Raw genomic sequence first — 22,525 nt, 5'->3', positions numbered from 1 at the left:
AAACCAAACCAAAAAAAACCACCAAACCAAACCAAACCAAAACAACAACAATGAAAAAAAAGACAAAACACATGCCACACATATAAACTAAGAAAGACTTCACAGTGAGCAATGAAGAATGTCTTCAGACAATATACACACAGTATCTGGTACTCAATTCCTTTTCAGAGAATATCCACAAGTATTCTTTACATATATATGGTAACTGTTTGAAAATATTAATCTGCATTGTTGCTGTATTTCAATTTTATGGATTCACCATGCAAGGTTCTTTAAGGGCATTTGGTCAATATTCTTTAAGCTTTTTTTTTTTTTTTTTTGTAAAGGTCCAGTCATTTGTCCAACATTAATGCCATTGCATAAAAGTACACCACTGCCTCAGAACAGGCCTTTTCTGATGTAACAAATTCTAGGAGAGCTGAGGTTTAGCTTGTTCCTCAGATCTGATTCCACTTGTCCTTACTGACCTTAGTGGCAACTTGAATTACCTGAATTTAGGTTTCCTTCAAATTTCATTTGCTCCAGTGGTAGGCACATCCTCTTAGGAAACTTATGAGCAACAAACATAGTGAAGCTCAGGCATAAGTCAAAGCTCTCTTTTCCCTTCTCTGAAACCAGTGCTGATTTCAAAGGATAGTCATGGAATTATATCTCAAATACATATGTGGTCATCTTGGGTATGTATATATGGTAATCTGGGATTCTCAAAGACTTTAAGATATAGTTTCAACAAATGTTTGTATATGTCAATTTACTTAAGTGTCTACACTGATAAACCTCAGATCTCATAACACACAGGCATCTTGGCAATCTTTTTTCAAAACCTCAAACTAATCTCCAAAAATGTTTTCTCCATCTGTTCATTATTAGTAAAGACTACCACTCTGACGTAATTTTTCAGCAGAGTAGAAATAACATCACATCAGCTACTGACTCTGTGGGATTCAAGAATCTCACTAACATCTTTTCAGTGTTTACATAAAAGTGATATAATTCATAGTCCTTACAAATATATTGCCCGAAATTTTGTTTAAGAAGTACTATTTTCCTATTATTTAAATGTTTAACACACATGTCAGATCTACACACAATTTTGTCTTTGCTTTTACGTCACATTCGGTAGTAACTAACAATCTTTCCTCTTTTCCTTCTTTCTTTCTTTCTTTCTTTCTTTCTTTCTTTCTTTCTTTCTTTCTTTCTTTCTCTATTTATTTATTTATTTATTTATTTATTTTCTTTTTGGTATTTCATGACCTTAAATACTTATCACTGTCTTTTTAAAATCTTGGTTATTGTTTTCCTTTTTCTAGTCACACATTATAAATTTTAGTTATTACTTCCGTTTCACTTTTAATAAGATAAAGGACTGCCAGTATTATTTTTCTATATCAATAGGTCTAGTGCTTGCCTCATTCATACTGTAATAATTTTCCGTAAGACTTACGAATGCTGATACTATTTTGAGAAAATAGTAAGTAAGATTCTGCACACTTTCACTTTGAGAAAAGCTTGAGCATGACCTGCATCACCCAAAGCCAGTCTTTCTTATCAAAGTTGCAAATATAAGCATGTGAAGCCCAATGCTTGCAAATGGAAAGATTCAGGAAAGCTGAGCAACCCTTTTAAGAAAGCATCGCCAGCAAAACTTGAATTGACAAATTGCCAGTTCCCAGCCCCAGGCATAGTCTATTGAAGCATGTTGCCTACTGCAAGTGAAGGTTATTTCTCTACAGCCATATTTATACAGTCCTAAAATTACATTTGGCCCTTTGGAGGTAACTGTGAGGCTGATGTGGCCCCCAGTGAAAATGAGTTTGACACCCCTGCTCTATACCTATTAAAGAAATCTGAGTAAGAATGGGCAGGAGGAAGCAGACCTTGAAGCTCCCCATGTTGTAAGGAAACCAGTCTACAACAGTGAAGATTAAAAAGTAGGTCGGACTTAATAAATGCATTTTTAAGTAATCCATACTTTAAGTCCTGATATGAAATGGATGAAATTTCTGCTCTGTTCCAGTAACCAGAGATTCACCCTGGTGCTTTTATTATGCTAAAATTCTTGTGCACACAGAAATGGCTTATGCATATTTGCATCAAAAAAGGAAATGAAAGAAGCTGCAAAATTAATCTCCCAATTCTAAATAAGAAAACTGCACAGCAAAGGTTGGAGCATGGCCAAGTATAGTAAGAACAGTCACTTTTACCAAGCACATTGTTTAAGTGGAAAAATCATGACCTTGTCTAGGAATAGTGGAATTCCCCAACCTACTCCTCGCTAGCCTTCCTTCTTCAACCGCAAATAAAACAGGATTTCTTCTATTATGTGCAGAACAATATCTTTCATTCACTATTAACAGACTATTTTTATGGGTTGTATTTTATAACTGAAATATAATGTATAATCAGCTGCTGCACAGATCTTGCCTTGTGCTGGAAAGGACTATAAACTGTAGCAGTTCTCAGTGCTGAATCTGCCTCTGGGTGTTGACACAGGAGCTGCTCCGCCTTTGCTTCTTATGCCAGATATGATGCCAAAACATCCTGCTGTTAATGCCAGATATGAAAGCAGCAGAAGCAGCAGAAGGATGGAGACACACGCTTACTTCGAAAAGCAAAGGCAAAACATAATTGTGGTCCACACTGCAAAAATATGATCTGATAAGTCTCCTTCACTTGCCCACACTCACAAAGTTAGTGCTCAAGGTTTTTCTGTGCTTAAATACAAGTCCTGAGCTCTCTCACTGGACCTCCCAGGTAGTCCATGTGGGTGTTCTACACAATACTTTAGCTTGTGCTTTTATAATCAGACACTGTTTCTAAAGATACCTATAACTTGTAAAACCAATGACAACAGATGACAACAGTAGGGAAGTTTGTAGCAACAGCAGCCAGAGAAATAAATGGTCTAGTTACCAGTCTGTTATGGACAGCACATCAGAAGCTCATGATGCTTCCACAGGCATGGGAGGGCTGATACTCCCCAACAAGTAGAAGACATCCCTCAGACATCACACTCAAAAAGGACATGCACTATGTCCTCACCTTGACTGACCTTCTTTCTTACTGTTGTTATTGCTTTCATCTTTGCATAGATACACATCTCTATACATATGTATAGATACATACACACACACTTATGCATGAGCAAATTCCATAGTACCAAGATCCACAAAAGCACTGGAATTCAATCATATGCACACCTAAATTGTTAGACTAGCACCTCACAGGTTTTTGGACTACTTACACCCTCTCAGACAGTTCCTTGGCACATACAATGAGTTAAACATGGCCCAAGGACCATTCTTAGCAGGGATATGCAGATGACTCATCTTGTGGAAGGTAAAATAAATGGACTATGGTACTAAAGCAATTATTATTAAGGCCAGTGAATAAACCCACGGATCCTTTGGTTTACTAGTATACAGGTAACATTTGTGCCACAGAGGGAGTCTAATCAATGGGAACTTCACGGAGAAGACATCTAAACAAACGTTTTTCACTTTTCCAGATACTATGAGTATGAACCTTTTCTTATTTAGTCCTTCCTATGGTAAAGCTCATGTCACCATAATTTTAAATACAGTGTTGCAAAATGTTCAAGCAGGCACCGAGACCCCATAACTAGTGATATAGCATATAGCATATAGCTCTAGATACTGTGGGGTTTTTTTCATATTTACCATATTATTCAATGGAAATTAATGGCGTTGGGAGGGGAATTATATGTATAGAGAGAGAGATATAGAGATATATCTATATATATACACACATTTGTAATCAATCCAAATATCATTAAGAGCTCATAGATTTCTGTTGAATTTAAGGATATTGCAGCAGCCCTCCAGTAAAGCTCAGTCCCTTGAGGGATAGTTATGTGAAGTTCTTTATAATCTACATGTGAGTTTAGATTTCCCAAATCCTGATAAGATGATAACCAGGTTTTCTCAAGAGGGAAATGAGCAAACACATGTTTAGGGTTTCCAAAACCTTCCCTGTTTTTTTGGAAACATGAGTTTGAGAATTTTTAGAATAGCTATGCTTTTAGACACAGACAGCTGAACAGGCCCCAGACCAAATGGCTACCACAGAGGGAAGATCTTGAAAGAGATCAGACATTACAGCAGCTATACACAAGAGCAAGTTGGTAAAATATTTCCCATGCTAACAAAGCTTGAAGTGAATTCTTAACAATTTGCTATATTTGGTCAGTGTTAAACCTCCATAGTACCATGGAGACTGTATTGACTAAGATATTTGATAGAATTTAAGACCATAGATTACTGAAAACATTTGTGAGGGAAGCACGCCACAGTTTGGATTTTCACAAAGAAGCGAGGGCTGAGGTGAAGATTTTCTCTTTTGTTCCTTTTTGTTCAGTGTGAAATGGTAGAGGCATCGGGAGGGGATCAAATGACCAACTGTGGCCATTATACCACAGCAATATGCACAGAAAGCACACCATGCTCTGAGCGTGGCCTTGATCAGACCCTTCCCTTTGTTGCTGCTGTCGTGAGGTGGTGGAGTGTCCTTGCTGCAGAAAGCCCAGCGGGGGCCAAGGACAGAGGCAGCTCTGACACCGCAGGTCGCTGCAGGGTGAAGTGTCGTGCCGAGCTCAGAGACCACGGCTGTCACTCAAAGAATCATTAGCAATGAAAGCGAGGCGGTGAAGCTTGTTGTGTTGTCATCACACTGTAAGAACATTGGCTGCAACCCAAATTAGCTTGCTTAGGGAGTGTGAATCAAAATGACATGTAATCTGAATGTTAATGAAATTTTTTTCTTGCTTTAGACTTCAGATTCCATCCAGAAAGCTGTCATCTGGAAGACATTATCTGTCTCCCTTCCTCTTGCTCTCTTCTTAGGATATGCATTTACAAATATATATAAAAAATAATACTATTTATTTCTCCTAAAACCCCGGGTTCTTAGTTCTCAGTTTCCAGAACACTGTATTGTTTCCAGAAATGCCCTTTTGCTGTTAGGAATTTTTGAACCTTTGCTGTATTAAATGAAAAAGGAAAGCAGTACAGAAAATGCCCTGCTTTTCAATCAAGATAATTGCACAGGTTTCATAGGCAAATAAATGTCATAGCTCTAAGTGCTGTTGTACAGTGGTGCATCTGCACTGTCACAGAGAATGTTTCCATTTACATTACCAGAGGACTGGATTGTTTAGATGTTATTTGTGATATTCATCCATGTTAAACTGTATCACTGAAAATCAGGTTATTCTGCTCAAGACAATAGAGTTATTCCAATGCAAAACCAGCCTACAGCAACGGAAATTAAAGGGAAGCCTTTAACGTAGACAGCCATCCATTTCCTGACCTGACATGCACTCCTATGCCTCACTACTTGGCAAGGTGCATAGTTAATTTTAATCTGTATCATTTTTTCTAACAGCTATTAAAGACCTCTTGGCCTGCTGGATTCAGAGGTCCTCTTCTCTCCCTCATGCACTTAAAAGGCAACTGGAAAAACGAATCTCCTGTCACATGGTGCCCACTACATACTTGTGTTCTTCATGCTATATTTCAAGAAAGTTGCTATACATGTTAGAAAGCAAGTAACAAGTAATCAATAAGTGTAAAAACCTCTTTCTTATCAGAATAAAAAAAAATAAATTACTAGTCTGAGACACTTAGGATCATAAAATGGTGAGCACTACTGGTATAACTTATACTTGAGTCAGTAAACTATCCAAATGCCCTTTTCAAATCAACAGACAGACAGATTCCAGATTAAAAGAGAGTATGAATGCCTAAACCTAGGAAAAGTAGTTTTAGTCTCTTCAGAGAGAAGTTTCAATACACAAATATGCACACAGTGCTATCACTGACACACAGTTCAACAGTTGTAAAAGAATTAGGACAATTTGTGTTTTATAAACATACTATTAGTCCAAAAGAATTAAGTTTTTAATGAATATTAATACTCCAAGAAGTCTTGGTGGACTTTGAAGATTCTTTATTTGGGCTTTTTTTCAAGTTACATATTTACCCTTTCAACAAAGTTGGTTGTAGAAATATTTTTTTCTTCATTTGAGACAGTAGCACACTCAAGAACGAATGTAAAACAGACTGAAGTCAATCAGTACTATTCCAGTCTGGAAAGGATGTCTGTATCTGCTTATAGTTGAGTTTCTGATTCAGTGTTATGCTTAGTCAGTGTGTACACTGTTGTATTTTCAAATATTTAATCAAGAACTTGGGCTGAGATACAAAAAATAAAGGTTTAGGTAGCTAACTAAAATTTCAAGTGTGTTAGGTCAAAACTTTAAAACCTTAAAATCTTAAGTTACCCTGAGAGACACCCACATTTTCATAGGCAAGTAAGGTTGCCTAAGCTGCCAGACGTGCATAGCTGCCCATCTCCTTTGCTTTTTACATGGGATACATCAGAAGTTCTCTGAGCAAATCCAGTCTTACAGAAATAAAAACTGAATAAAGAGGCATCACATGAACATCACCTAATGAACCTAGTCTGCAAATCTCTGAGCACATAGTACTATTCCTGAGAATAAAATTTCATTGTTTTGCATTCAATTTTTTTATTAGCAATAAAACTAGTTTAACCAATTTCCTCACTCTGTTGTCACATCCGCTTATCCCAGTGCAATTATTTGTAGGAAGACACTATAAACCAGAAAAATGAAATGACCAAAATAAAACATAAACACAAATGCTTTGAGGAGCTCTTTTTCAGTCCACATCATTCATTGAGGCTGTCTCCAGGACAACGTACAAATAGCTCCATCAGCATAGCAATAGGTAGCAGTAAACTTTGTTACAACTGTGCAGAAAATGCCAAACACATACTTGTGGGACAATCAGTTCATAAAAAGTCTTAAATATGCTCTTGATGCTACCTGAGCAAGAGAGAGCACTGTTAGTGAACCAGACTTCCATTAAAAAGTTCTTTCTACTGAGCACAAACTTGTATTACTTCAGCTGTGTCTTCCTCTCCTTCCTTTGTAATTTATTATTAGGAGGAAAACACCTTTTGTCTTCATGCTGACAATGTATAGCTTGATGAGTTGGCATTTATTTGCTTCTGGTCTCTTAGATCAGTACTCCTGCAGAATCTGGTCAGTCACACCAACTAGAAATGCACAACACTTGACATTCTTTTTTAGGGAAAACTGCCTTCTTATTGTTTCAGTCCATTTTATTTATTTATTTTTAGCATTAAAATATGATCATTAAGTTTTATTTGGGCCCTATTACCAAAGCCACACCAGTAGTTAATCTGTGAAAACATTTCTGTCCTCTGGTACCTCCTGTGTGTGGGGAGGAGAGGAGTTACTTCTGTTGACAAGGGCAAACACTGTTGAAAGATTCATGTAGAGCTGGTTCTTTTTTGTAGCTCTTGTGCAATGTCTAGATGTAATGATATGAAGCTTAGATGCGATGATTGGATAAATTTGAAAGTGTGCCAAATTAAGAAGTAATGTATAAGGAACTGTAACTCAGGCTTGCTTCCACTCACTTACGTGTAATTACAGCCACTTTACTAGTGTGAAAGGTAGTCTCATTATAATGTACGTGCTTGGAAGCCGGAAGAAGATGTAACATAAAAGAGATTGGTTACTTAATTTCCATCTTCCTATAGCTCCTCAGCATGCCATTTAGACTAACCGAGGCTCCTTAACACATGGGTAGAGCTGGAGTGAGTCTTAAATAAGTGAAGAAAATCTAATTTATAACACTTTAAACACCATTTCTATAGCAGGACCACTGTATTTAGTAGATATATAAAGACTGTGTACAGAAAATTCTATTGTAAAGTTAAATAATGATGATGTTGTTAAAGAATGATGAATGTTGGGAACTTGAATGATTTCTAAGTTAATGATTGACAGGGTTGTTTATTACATAGACAACTTATATGCTCATTTGTACAGCCATACTGAGCAGAGAAGAGGGAGATACTGTGGAAAAGGTGGTATATAGCCACACAGAGAAATTTGGTGTATTCAAGTAAGTGAAGACTTAAAGTTGTACAAAAGCTACAAACATATCCTAGCTCTCATATGCTTGACTATGGAATGTGAGGAAACAATGCATTTTTGTGATTACACATGAATTTCCTTTTTTTAGTGCTAAGAGGGAACTCTGGATGGGTGAAACCTCATCCCATCTCTGTCATACATCATTAATATTCTTCTGTCCTGAACTTTAAGCACTGCAAGACAGTTATGACGGAAGTCTTATTGTAGGGCACTGCCACCCAAAATGGGTTGCTATTTAAGTGAGAGCCCAGCATGCCCAGCTCTCTGCTGTCTGCTTCTGCTATTGCTCTGGACAGTCATGGCTATTTCCATACCTTCACAGGGCCACTCATTACACAGGCTGGAGATGGCATGGCTTGGCATGGCTTTCTGAAGCAGGGTGTAAAACAAAGTTAGCTGTTACCTCTTCTTGCCTTTCCTCACCCTTTATGTTGCAATAACCAGAAAGAGGGAATGAATCTTTATGGCAGAGTTTAATGGGGAGAAGTTATTTGCAGTGCATGGAACAGCCTGAAACAATCCCTATACAATTTGGCATCTTTAGAGGGTGAATCTGTACCAGAAGTAAAATGAGTTACAACTTATTCTAATGCCCTGTCACAGGATAGTTTGCATCTCCTCAGCTAAGCTATCTTCACCCTAGAAAGAGGCGATGCCCTTTACACCGCCTGACGACAAGAAACTTTGGTGTTCACTCTCCCCAAAAAATACACCTAAGCTCAGTCTGAGAGAGTGATGATCGTCACAAGGTAAAGCCTTGTGAGGTGGCATCTCTGTTAAAAATACAGGTAACCAGAAAGCAGTGGTCAATCTTTCTGCTCACTGGCTTTTTTTATTTTTAGTCAGGAGAGACTTAGTCAAAGTGTGACTGGAGAAGGAAGAAGAGGTGTCTGGTCTCCTACCTTCTGCAGTCTCTCAGCAAACCCTGGGAACTTTAAATAGTCTGCTGTTGCTACTGCTACTGTTGCTGTGGCAGTAATATGACCCCTGCCTTTGAATGTTCCTATATTTAGCCATTATTTTGAAACTTTGCAAAAGCGTGGTGAAGAGTGCAAACTGAAGCAATGATGACATAAATCTCAGCAGCAGCTCACTAGAGATTCATGGTATTGTAAAACCACCTCTACTTCCTTAGGCCTAAGGGGATTTATTTTAGCAGCAAAACACTGTACCTCTAAGACCTTCAATGGAAAGGAAGCAAGAATTGTTTATGAGGAACAGTAGGCAACTTAGAAAACAACTTCTACTTGTGTAAGCTATACCCACCTTTGCCAGGTGCTACACAGATCCTTGACCTATGACAGCTGTCAAAGCATCTTAAAATTATAGAGCAATGCAGGAGAACCATGAATCAATATAAATGCATTTGCCAGCACCATGTTGCAGTAAGTAATCTGTCTGGAATGGTGTGTTATATGTACATCTGGTCAAATGTTTTGCTTTTGGTTCTCCCCTTGAGCAAATCAGTAGGCAGAATTATGAAGATTAGACTACCCAGGACTATTGCAGGTTGTTTTAACTCATGTATACTTTTTCCAAATTCCCCACACCTTCTGGAAATTGTGTACTGATTAGTAACCACTGCTGCTGTCTCAAACTCACACTTACACACAATCATTAGAAATATGCCTGTACATTATTGTTTCATAATCTATGTCGAGATAACATGAAAGGGAACAAGGGTCACATACCATGCAGTATGACCTCATGTCACCACAGGTTTCGGTGCAGTTAGTCAGAGGCACGAACTGGGAGCTGAAGGCCGGTTTACAGTGGAAGGATATGACTCAGTTGCCCATAATTACCAGTTTTTATGTCATTGCTGAGACTGTTTTGTTTGCAGAAACTGCTGATATAGATTAATACAACACAGGCAACAGTTGCATTTGCAGAAAAAAATACAGGGAGCAGTTCTTCAAGACCTCTGTTTTGTCTGCACAGTTACCAGTTATAACACTTGAAGCTGAACAAGCACATTCAGAAAACAGATGAGGTCCAAAACATATGATTTGTTTAAAACCAGTTATACAAATTTTCCTAGAAGTTAGTAAGAGCTTACTGAAACACCCTGACAGTTTTAGATCTGCTTTTTGTGAAGGATTCAACAAGTACTAAGGGTTCACTGGAAGAGACTGAACATCCAAACCATTTGCACATGCTGTTTTAACTGCTTCCTTTTGAAAACAAACAGTATATCAGAGGTACTTGTGTCAATAATATTTCTAATCTCACTTGAAAGAAACAGCTTTTGTTTATGAAATGTATGTTCATGATCTAATAATCTGAAATTAATCAGATCTGCTATCAATCCACTTAATCCATTGACTGCTAAAATTTAGCCAGTATTTTTTTTCAGTTTTCTTTTCAACATTCTAAGGAATTTGACTAAATATGACCTGTTATTTGTGCTCAGATCCAGAATAAACCTCTCCTGTATCTGAAAAGAAAAGGGTTGGGTCCAGCCTCCTCAAATGATACATCCAATTAAATCTGAAGTGTGCAGCTAACAAATTATAGAACATAGTTTCCACTTAAAGCTACAAAAGCACTTAATGTTGTAACTGTTCATAAGGCATAGTTCATGGTATGCAGTTTCTCTCTAGTATTAGTTTTCTTGATAAACGTTGATTTTCCAGTTCAAATTCCATTCTCTTAGTATGAATAGCCCATCATTTGCTGACAGTATTGAAAATAAATAAGTGAAAATACCTCAGTTTTTGCTCTCCAAATTTATTTTAAAGCAGCAAAATTTAATGCAAGTGCCAGTTACTTTTTTGATATTTAGGATAAAAACAAATCTCAGCTGGGTGGTTTGGGGGGTCAAATATACAAACACATACCCCTGCAAATTTATTACCAATTTTGCGTCTGTGTGAAAGACAAAAAAATATGTAAGATACCCTGAACTTCTTAAACTTCTGGTTTCCTGTATTGTTAGATAGATTGTCTTCTTCCTTCTTTACTCACTACCAAACATACTTCTGGCCTGCATGCTCATTTCTCAGCTTGATGTATACGGTAGCTTCATCTGATGTCTTCAAATGTCTTTGTGCCAGATGTTTAAGAGAAGAGGCCTTCTGAATGCTGGAGTCAAAGAGATGTTCAGAGACACTGTCAGAATTAGGATTCATTCAACATACTGGTAATTATTTGGATGCTTTAAAAGAAAGTTTTAAGGTTGCTGAATAAACTTCCCAAAACCCATTGGTCACTTACTTTGGGTTAGGCTACATTCTATCTAAAAGGCTGAGAAAAAGGGCTTAAGGTCCTTCCAGAGTGATGAAAGCTCTCGCATCACAGCGACTGCCATGCCAAGAAGCACTTAGAGTTCTACAGGGCAGCACAGGGGGAAATGGCCAGCATGTAGGTTGAGGATGGGAGAAGGAAGTCTCACATAGGTTGAACAGAGAAAAAATTACTCACAAGAACTAAATTAACATCCATGCTTACATTCATCTTCATCACCAGGCATCAGTTGCACACACTTTTTCTTAGGTCTATAGGTAAGTATACCTAAGTGGTCAAATCCTTGGAGTGTTATGTCTAATAAGTGTGTCAAGTTACTGTGTTTCTTTCCTGCACTTTTCTTATGCAACTTTTCTCCTTAGTAGAGAAGGTCAAGGCTTGTTTTTGTTGCCATTGCAAATTTTCAAGGCAAATATAGCAAAATATAACTTTTAAATTTTTTGTCTTGGTTTTCTTTTCTGTTATTTCCAAAAGACAAAAGGAAGTATCACTGATAGATGTGGTTGTTTGGGTTTCTTCTTTCAATCATGAATTTTCTGTTGGAAATTTCCATTTAAATAAAAAAGCTGATTGTACTTGTACTTGTACTTGTACTTTTTTGACCTCGGTTTTGGAACCACCCAGATTAACTTGAGCATGGTGGTATCCTCAATTAAATTGGCATACACAAGTCTGTCCAAATTTAATTCACTCTCTCTCAAAATAAAAAAAAGAAAAAAAAAAGAAAAAAAAACACCAATAAAAATGATCATGTCTTGTAAAACAGACTCATAAAGCATAATAACTAGAAATGTTAACACAGGAGAAACTGAGGGAACCAATCTAAGAATCTATTCTCCTTGACAAGTGGTATTCATTTAAAAAGTCTTCTTGCTTCAATCTCCTGATTATTACACAAATATTTTATGCTCTGGTCATTTTACAAGTGCATTAGCTCTTAGGAGAAGTGTAGTACTTTTATTAGTGCTCTATGAGACTGTTATAAAAAAAAACCACCTGGGAGGTTTAAATTTTATATCTTCAGCTCTACTAATTATTCTCTAAGGGATTAATTAGAGTAACTTTTTTAGCTTTCCAACAAGTTTATACTCACATTTATACTAAGTTAAGAAACAGCTTGCACTGTGATCACAGAAAAATTCTATTTCTTTCTTTAATATATAAACCTGCTGATAAAGGTTCACAGTAGTTACTGTTGCAATAAATCTACATGCCAACATAAAGTTTTAAAAGGACACATTCACATTTCCACTTGTTTTTGTCCTCTGAGTTCTCTGGGCAAGGATAATTATTTATAAATAATATGAGAAAGAAGCTGAATGTAGTTAAAAGACATCGCTGTTTGTGATATGTTCCATGTAAGACAATATAGTTACTCAAACAGTTTGAAAAGGTATCTTGCAGTTACCTAACATTTTGCTAGTGTCTTTCCCTGGATGTTCAATCAGATCATATTTTTCAGACTACCACAGAATAGGCCTCATTAAAAAATAATCTTCGATGTTTATCTGCATGACTGAAGCCCTTAGCCAAATTTCAGAAACAATTTGTTGAGATCAGAGTGGTACATCTATATTAAACACAGAAACAGCTAACCTGTGGTCTGATATTCATAATTCCAGGTACAAATTTGGACTCCGAGCTCAGAGTCCATATTTCCAGAGAACTTTGTTAAAATCCTGATCTCTAAATAAAATCATTGACTACTATACTCAGTTGATGAATGATAGAGATTTAAAAAGGGGGAGATGATATTAACAAAGAAAAGAGGTGTTTACATTCAGATATCAGCAGCAAAACTGCTGAAATGGTCCTTGCCTGTGCAAGGTCCTACCAGGCATTGATTTGGGACCGTGCTGGTTGGCCTGGACCAGGGCCATCCTTGGCACTATTCAGACAAACAGTATAAATTCTCAAGTTCATTTTTACCAATATTTATATGGATTCTGTGAAATAACCTCCAGTCACTGGCCAATCCACTTTCTTTACTGTAAATATGAATAGTTATTTTTGAGATGGTAAACTTATTCTACTTTTAAGAGGATTCAAAAGTGAATTTGAGTCCTCTCTTTTTTTCTCTTGTTTACTAGAGAGATGATAGTCCATGTTTGTCATGAGTCAACCTTCTGCCAACTGAGGATATCAAGACACCGACTGACAACCTAACTCTTGCAGCTTTGTTGAGAAAGTTCTCACTATTCCTGGACTTCTTTGTCATCATAGCATCTGGTACCTTGATAGCAATCCAGTGCCTTGGCAAAGTTCATCAGTTCTTTGTTTGACAAATGGGTGTGGCAAGAATGTACAATGTAATGCTACATTTCAAAACAGGTAAAATCAATGATAACAGAAATTTTGTTATGTCTATCCAAATTATAATTTAACTTCAGAATCTTCTGTGTGTTCATTGAGAAATCTGGTATTCCCTGTAACTTAATAACTGTATATCTGAACAGCTGATGAACCTGGATATAGCTTTCAAGGATGGAGCAAATCTTGGGTAGAGGCATCCTTTATGAATATTTCCAGTCACTGAGAAGCTCACTGAGTATTCCCTATGTATCCCAAGGGATTTTCTAAAACCTTTAATCTTGAAAACTGCTTCAATCAAGATATGACATTTTAGCTAATGAAATGTTCTCTGTTGCAGTTAGCTTTTGATGAACAAATTGTTTCTGAAACATCCGGAACTTCTCTAGATACATTTATCACCCTGTACATGGAGAAAATATACATGCAGGTGTGCCTCCTCTTTGATGGTGAGTGTAAATACCTGACTTGTCATGGTCATTTAATTTTCACACACAGCCTGTTATAATAGACAGTTTGACAATCACTTACTATACAGTGGGGAAAAAACTCCACTGTTAAGCCCATAAAACATATGACTGCACTGGTAGGATGGTGGTGTGTTTAAACTAAGCAGTGCCCCTAACATAACCTACTGTGTTTCTGGAGGAACACCTCATGTTTTAACCACTCATGCTGTTGGAACATTAAAATATTTGCAGTTTTCCACACCAAGTGAAAGCCCCCTAAAAGCAAAGTAACTTTTGTTTACTATATTTTTACCATTGTTTTGAGACCACTGCAACCAAGAGACAAGAATAAGTGGCTATATTTTAAAGCAGGTTTTGGTGATATTTGGTCATAATGGGTAGGGATACAATATGTTTTTTTTTTTTTCTGGGGTTTCTTGTAAAGACAAGGATCAAGGGTGGGAGGCATGTACAAGCAAAGTTTCTAGCCAAGGTAAAGTTTACTCTCTAGAGTGGTAAAAATGAGACTAAAATTAGGACTACCAACAAGGCAGTAAAAGTATACTTTAGGTTTTTTTTAAACTCACAGCTTGGTGTTTGTGTCCCTCCACTGTGCAGGAGCAGATCCAAGGCCAGGCTTCAGATTCAGATGGGAATCACATGCAATCTGACTTAAGCTTTGTTCAGGGTGGCTACAAAGAAAATAGGGCTGGGAGACACTGATTTTCAGGGAAACACCAACTGCAGGGTACTCAGTTCATATAGACCTAGACATAACCTATAGAGCAAGGCAAGGTTTATCTTGCAAACTGCCCTGTAGCTTGTTCAGAGCTAGTCTTTCTGGTAAGTTAGAGGACAACTCCTCTGTGAAGACTTTTCTTCATTGAAAAATTATACTTAACACTTTAACTCTTAAAGTTCTAAGAGTCATAGCTGGCAGCTACGACTTCAACAGCTTTATAACGGAACTCATGCTCTACAAGAAAGTCTCCCTCAGGTGATTCAAACACAGAGTTTTGCCTTAATGTATTGACAGGTTCTAAAATAAGAGGCAAAACTTGTTTAGATAAGAGCCTTATTCTGTGGGCAGACTTTATATTCTGTGAAGTATTTCAGTATTCTTTAATTGAGTGCCAAAATGCTTTTTCCCCTATAAAAAAATCAGACACTTCAAATTATTTCCTCAGAGTTGGAGGAAACACCAGCTGTTAAATGTGAGGAGCGTGTAACATGCAATTACCTAGCTTTGAAAGGCAAGCAAAGAACATCTTTAGATTGTGGGGTTCTATTTTTATAAAAGAGATTAGAATCCTTCAAAGTTTACCATACATTTGAATTATGTAGTAAACAACTGCCCACTGGCAAAGCCGTGAAACCTTCAACAAAGTTTAGTTTTGTGATTTACTATAGTAAACCCGGCAAACTATTGCAATTAACTCTGCCACTACATGCAAGAGCAGCAACAAATGCCAATTTTACACTTGGCAAATCTGGAAAACCTAAAGATGATGTATTTTCTGCTTTGCTGTCTAAGAGCTTCCACTTATTGGCAGTAAGAGTCATGGTGTTTAAATTTAATTTTCCTTAATGTAATCGTTTTTTGCCTGCTATGTTTAAGACAATTTGAATCAATATCCCATGCAAGTCATTAAGAGTCCATAGCTGTAACCATTGCAAATGCTGAATCCTCTGATGGAAAAAATCTTTTGCATCAAATTTCTTGCTTTCTCTCACTGGCTGCAATAACAGTATCCATTTGCTATTATTTGATTTTTTAAAGAACAAATTGTACTATATTTGATAACATTTGCATAAAGACGAATGTTTTCTCATAATGTACTGAATCTTGACTAAAAAAATAATTCTTCATTGAAAGAATAAGTGCTAGTCTTTGTCCTCCTATTATAAGATAGTGGTTTAATCAGATCTGTCAGGTCTTGCACTTTGCATTTAGTCCAAGCACCCACTCACGTGACATTTCCCAGAACATGACACATTCCTAATGCAGCATCTGTGGACGCACTTCTACTGCTTCTGGATATCTCACAAGGATTTCTCCAACGTCAGTTGTGGCCAGTGAATTCCTTTGCAAGAAGGAAACACCATGGCACCATGCAGTCACCTGGGAGGTCACACCTAAGAAGGCCTTGAAACCAGTGCTGCCCTAGGCCAAAGCACAGGCTTAGAGCTGTTTTGTCCCACAACCTCATGTACACAGTAGTAAAGGTAGAAGTTGCCCTTCCATAGGACCCAATACAGGGGAATATACAAACTCTGTGTGCATTCTTCATTGACATTAGAAATTAGAGAATATGTCTGAGATACCTTCCATTGTGCATATTATAGAATGTTTATATAGGAGTTTTAGTGTTGATATATGTGTCTTCAACAACAAATAGGCTGAAGATTTATTACATTTTAGTACAAATTGTTTTTTCCAGTTGTGGGTTTTTTTATATATTATTCAAAGATACATTGGATTAGTTAATTTGAGAATACTGATTTCCTATGAATAGGGAAGAAAAATCATATACCTTTCCATAATTAAGATATGGGTTTTTGCATGTATCAGTTCTGGTGTGCATATACTTCCTGCACTCAAAATCATAATCTGTTATTCAACAGTCAAAAGCGAGATCATGTTCCTGCCCTGCCTCTCCCAACAGGACAAAGTGTTATGCTCACCCTTCAAAGACCGTCTCCTGTCAGGATCCATGTGCTACCAAACTGGCTGAAGGCTAACTGAAGACTGGCAGATGAACATCTCCTTCCAGAGGGAAATTTTAGACAAAAAAAAAACAGATTCCCAGGGTGTGCTGCTCCACTAATGTTGGGAATTCTATGGGTATCAAGGCAAAAATGTCAAGATGTGACCTGACATTTTATAAAGTGGGAGGATGACATTTCCCCTTGTATTAGAGACTTGCATATTTTCCTTCAAGGAAAGTTGTGCTCTACATCATTCAGTTGCAGTGAAGCTTTTGGAGGAGCCAAAGGAGGATTCAAGAAAGAAGTGACATTCTGGTAGACCAAATGAACCAAGCCACCACTATCCAGAGGGGGAAATCCTGACATCAGGAGAATCTACAACATGTTTTTCATTACTTTTCTGAATGGGTGATTTCAAATTCCACTGATTTAATTTAAACTTTTGTCTTGGAAAATAAATTTTCAAAGAACAAACTGTAATCTCTGCTGTATCAACCCCTGCCATGGCACATGAGAAACATGGACTTAAACCAAGCTGGTTTTCTTTACTCAGGACTCAAAATCCTCAGTACCAAGTACAAAAGCTACCAAAAATTCAAGCACTGATACTGTATATACATGCTTATTTTAACTGTTAAATGGGGTGACTGGGCACAAAAAAAAATGTGGCTTATGAGTTGTCTAAGAGAAAGGGACACTACTTTTTTATTTGACTCAACAACGACTTGTAAGAAAGAACCAAAGTATCAATTCCCATACTTTACACCTTAAACTTCATCAGAAATAGGATTAGAGAGGCACAGACATAGCTCCATCAGACAGGATAGAGCAAGAGAACCTTAGCCAGATGCTCAGAGGAAGAGATATCAGCAAGCACTTCAAGAAACTGTTTGTCTAAAGTCTTATATACACTGGCTTTGTATACAACAGTTCAAATTCATTAGTTTGTAGCCCTGAATTACAGATATTATTTTATTATCCCAGGCTTCAAATTTAATTTTTTATGAATCCTCCAGAATAGATCATCTGATCAGTGAAGACAAACACATACAATTAGAATCAGTGAGTATGCAAGGTTTTGTGAAAAGGTGTTGTAAATACTTGCATGCAATGGAAGACTCTTTAAATTGACATATCTTTTTTACTGCTGGGAAGCAATAAAATTGTTGCATACCTTCTGGTATCTCATCTCTTAATCAATATGAATTCCCAGTAACAAGCAATGAATCCCAACCTAATTGAAACAATTAGCCTACCACTGTTGTCAGTAAAATACACTATTATAAATCATGACATATTAAGTGTTAATTTTTTAATCTAATTTGAAGTATGACTGCACACAGCCTCTCCATTATATTCATTGTTGATAATACAAATGTTGGCTGCAAACCTACAAACCGATCAGTGTGAGTTTATATTGGCACGTAGGGTCTGCACATTTACATTACACTGTTGAATCTGGTGTACAGGGAAAATGGGAATGAAGAAACACTTCAGAACTTGTTTGTGGTTGGATCTCCCATTCCAGGAACCTTTTCTGCAGAACTCAAGATCACCTGTGTAAAATTTGAAAAGCAAGGCTCAGATGCATGCAGAAATAACCTTTGAATAACTCATTACTAGGCAATTACAGAAATTTTTAATTTAGTAACCTAGTTGTATTCTTAATAACAATTCTTAACAATTTAATTCTTAAATGAAATTCCTAAGATGGAGTTCTATATCCTGTCCCTTTTATGACCACGCAGCTTACATTTTATTTTGTTTAACAGTCTCACTGGTTATTTTAGGAACCACTTATCTGGAAAGGTAATAGAAGTAAAGGAGATATGTTTTAAGAAAATGTAGAAAAGAGTTTTCATTTCATGCAAATAAGAAAAGTCAGTCCAATAAGACACAACATATCATATGTCACCAAAAGAGATTGCCAGACCACTGTTTAATAATTCATGTATAAACCATTACCAGAAGAAACAATGTAAGAATATATAGAATGAAATAATTCAAGACAGTGTTTCTTTGGGTTAAAGGCACTTTCCAAATTTGTACAAAGTGTTGGATTTTTGTGTTATATCAGTCAAAAGATCCTTGATCCTTGACCCAACTATAGTTAACATCATTATATGAATGCTGACTTAGTCAATGATCTTACATCACAATTATTACTATTAGACTCTTTTGTCAATGGATGAATAGCACCCTAATATGCCTCTAAAGAGAAGAGCATTCGCAATGGTTTATTTTTGTTCATGGATTATTTGAGATCCATGTAGAGCTTTCACATTGGTAATGATGAGGTTTGAGACATAAGAAAACAGCTACCTACGTAATTTTATGATGGAGTAGTCCCACATATGAACAGCATCAAATACGAAGCCGAGGACGTAGAAAAAAACAACAACAACAACACAAAAACCACTTGGTTTTAAACTGTAAAGTCCTAAATGCATAATTTGGAAACAGCAAAAAGAAAGAAAACTGTCAGTGTTGGTCTAACATGTTCATGGGAGAGATTTTCAAAGCATCTCTAGGAACCGAAGCATAATACCCACTGTAAGTCAATGGGAACTGTGAACCTAAGCCATGTAACCATGATACAAATCATACCCTGTATATCACAGAATCAAAGAATTACAGAAACACGTAATTGTTGAATTTGGAAGGGACTGCTGGAGGTCATATAGAATCGTAGAATCATTCAAGTTAGGAAAGGCCTTTAAGATCGAGTCCACTGCAACCAAACACTGCCAAATCCATCATTAAACCAAGTGCCACATCTACACGTCTTTTAAACACCTCCAGGGTTGGTGACTCAAACACTTGCATGGGCCGCCTGTTCCAATGCCTGACAACCCTTTCACCAAGGCGTGACTTAAGGCCTTTTCGTCTTGTCCTATCACTTACTAGTTGGGAAAGGAGACTGACAACCTCCTCACTACAACCTCCTTTCAGTTGTAGACAGCAATAAGGTCTCCCCTCAGCCTCCTTTTCTCCAGGCTGCTAAACAGCCCCAGTTCCCTCAGCTGTTTCTCATAGGACTTATGCTCTAGGCCAGGAGTTTCAAACTAACTCATTTTCATTGGTGGCCACCTCAGCCTTGCGGTTGCCTTCAAAGGGCCAAATGTAATACATGTAATGTAAGGCAACTGCGAGGCTGAGGTGGCCACCAGTGAAAATGAGTTTGACACACCTGCTCTAGGCCCTTCACCAGCTTCCTTGTTCTTCTATGGACATGCTCCAGCACCTCAATGTCTTTCTTATTGTGAGGGGTCCAAAAATAAACACAGTATTCAAGATGCAGCCTCACCAGTGCCAAGTATAGGGGGATTGGTCATTTCCCTAGCCCTGCTGACCACACTATTTCTGATACAAGCCAGGATACTATCTGTCCTACCCCCCTGCTCAAGTAGGGTCACCCAGAGCCAATTACCCCAGAATATTTTTTAATATCTCTAAGGATAGAGACTCTACAACCTCCCTTGGCAACTTTTTCCCAGTGCTCCATCACTCTCACAGTAAAAATTGTTTCCTGATGTTCAGATGACATCTCCTGTGTTTCAATTTGTGACTATAGTTTCTTGTCCTGTCACTGGGCACAACTGAAAAGAGCCTGTCTCTCTCCTCTTTGCACCTTCCCTTCAGGTGTTTATACAGATTAGTAAGATCCCCTATGACCCTTCTCTTTTCCAAGTTGAATGGTCCCAGCTGTCTCAGCTTTTTCTCATAGGAGAGATGCTCCAGTCCCTTCATCATCCTTGTGGCCCTTCATTGAAATCTCCAGTGTGCCCACATCCCTCTTGCACTGAGGAGCCCAGAACTGGACACAGTGCTCCAGGTGTGGTTTCACCAGCACTGAACGAAGGGGAAGGGTAACCTCCCTGGACCTGATGGCAATGCTTTGCCTAATGCAGCCCAGGATGGCATTAACCTTCTTTGCAGCAAGGGTACATTGGTGGCTCATGTTCCATTCGGGTAAACCCCCCGGTCCCCTTCCGCCAAGCTGCTTTCCATCTGGGTGGCCCCTAGCATACATTAATGAATGGGATTGTTATACCCTAGGTGCAGGACTTCACAATTCTTTCTGAACTTCTTGAAGTTCCTGGCAGCCCATTTCTCCAAACTGTATCCATTAAAAAGAATTAATTACTATGATAGGGCAACGAAGATGATTAAGGGAGTGGAGCACCTCCCTTATGAAGAAAGGCTGAGGGAGCTGGGTCTCTTTAGTTTGGAGAAGAGACTGAGGGGTGACCTTATTAATGTTTATAAATATATAAAGGGTGAGTGCCATGAGGATGGAGCCAGGCTCTTCTCGGTGGCAAACAATGATAGGACAAGGGGTAATGGGATCAAGCTGGAACACAAGAGGTTCCACTTAAATTTGAGAAGAAACTTCTTCTCAGTAAGGGTGACAGAGCACTGGAACAGGCTGCCCAGGGAGGCTGTGGAGTCTCCTTCTCTGGAGACATTCAAAACCCACCTGGACATGTTCCTGTGTGACTTCACCTAGGCGTTCGTGCTCCAGCAGGGGGATTGGACTAGATGAGCTTTTGAGGTCCCTTCCAATCCCAAACATACTGTGATACTGTGATAAAAAATTTGCTTTTTCTAACTGAAATTCAATTCTTCTGTTTCTGAATATTTTTTTTTCTGAAAGAAGACACAAATGTGTGGTTTTGTTCTCTTTATAGACAAGCATATATGCATTTCAATCACTAATTGAAACTACTAGTGGTGAATATAGTCTTACCTTTGCAATTTTCATAATATAACAAAGAGGTCTCAGTTTTCAGAAGATGGCAAGCAGGAGCTTCCCACACACGCTCCAAGAAAATGATGGAAAGTACAATTATATTTTGTTAACAGACAAATATTAAGACATAAGGTAAAATTATGCCTGAGTGCACAGAATTTATTTTTTCCAATAAAGATCTAGTAATAAAAAAGATGAAAGACTTATTAGTTGTTCTCAGTGGGAAAGTGATTTTTATTTTTTATTATACAGAACACATTGGTCTTCAGTAACATGTAGAGCAAAGTACTTGAGCAGAACATAAGTGTCACGTGAATCAAAATCTAAATAGTCTGTTGGGGTTGTGTATAATAATTTTCTCATTGTTTTTTTTGTAGAGCAAATATCCAAATCAAAATAAGACTGCAATAATTTGACACACTTGAACTGGACTGGGACTTCAAGAGGGAGCCAAGGGAAAAGCATAATCTAGCGAAGCTGTTCAAGTCAACAAGCATACCTCTTGGTAGTTGAGGTTTTAAATTGCTTTCTTCATCCTCACCCCATTGGTGCTTATGTTATTGAGAGAAATGGCTTCAGCATGTATTCTGGTCTGATTAATTTCCATGGTACTTATAAATTCGTTTCCATTGTAAATTACATTGCAAAACTACTGTCTTGAGTTAAGACAAATATCTGTGCATTAACATGCATAAATTCACCAGCACTGACTAGCCCTGGAAAATTTCAGTAAAACACGTAGTATTAATCTGCAGGTTCCTAAAATGGCATGAAAATAGTTTGGATGCTAGCAGATAGGAACAGTCAAAGTCTGCTACAGTAATACATTTTTTTTGTTTCAGTCAAGACACAGCAATGTGAAAAGATACTAATGACCTGATCCTTGTGTTTCAGTGTAGGCAAATTACTGAGTTCCAATTAGTGGTTTATCAGTTTCCCTACCTCCTGTATTGTTCTAAGCATTCTGAATTCATCTCAATCAATTTAGCTATCAATGCCAAAGGATGGAGATAAATTTGCTTGGTGGACTGAGAAACCTCTAAATAT

The sequence above is a fragment of the Streptopelia decaocto genome (assembly GCF_964273445.1).
Source record: "Streptopelia decaocto genome assembly, chromosome: 3".
NCBI classification, from domain to species: domain Eukaryota; kingdom Metazoa; phylum Chordata; class Aves; order Columbiformes; family Columbidae; genus Streptopelia; species Streptopelia decaocto.
The sequence above is the reverse complement of the archived record's forward strand: the minus strand, read 5'-3'. Positions refer to the sequence as shown.